The sequence below is a fragment of the Galeopterus variegatus genome, unplaced genomic scaffold (genome assembly GCF_000696425.1).
Source record: "Galeopterus variegatus unplaced genomic scaffold, G_variegatus-3.0.2 Scaffold97, whole genome shotgun sequence".
Lineage (NCBI taxonomy): Eukaryota > Metazoa > Chordata > Mammalia > Dermoptera > Cynocephalidae > Galeopterus > Galeopterus variegatus.
In genome coordinates this window covers 320,286-320,866 of record NW_007726208.1, presented here as the reverse complement: position 1 = coordinate 320,866, position 581 = coordinate 320,286, and positions in this window count along the sequence as shown.

Sequence of the window (581 nt, the reverse complement as noted above, 5' to 3'; positions counted from 1 at the left end):
TGATTTCAGTGCAGTAGCAGGATACAAAATCAACACACAAAAATCAGGAACATTTCTTTTCGCCAATAGTGAACATGCAGAAAGAGAAATCAAGAAAGCTTGCCCATTTACAATAGCCACCAAAAAAATAAAATACTTAGGAGTTGAGTTAACCAAGGATGTGAAAAATCTCTGTAATGAGAACTACAAACCACTGCTGAGAAAAATTAGAGAGGATACAAGAAGATGGAAAGATATCCCATGCTCTTGGATTGGAAGAATCAACATTGTGAAAATGTCCATACTATGCAAAGTGATATACAAATTCAATGCAATCCCCATCAAAATTCCAATGACATTTCTCTCAGAAATGGAAAGAACTCTCCAGACATTTAGATGGAATAACAAAAGACCTCGCATAGCCAAAGCAATGCTGAGCAAAAAAAATAAAGCTGGAAGCATAACACTACCTGAATTTAAACTATACTACAAAGCTGTAATAAAGAAAACAGCATGGTACTGGCATAAAAACAGACACACGGAACAATGGAATAGAATAGAGAATCCAGAAATCAACCCACACACCTACAGCCATCTGATCT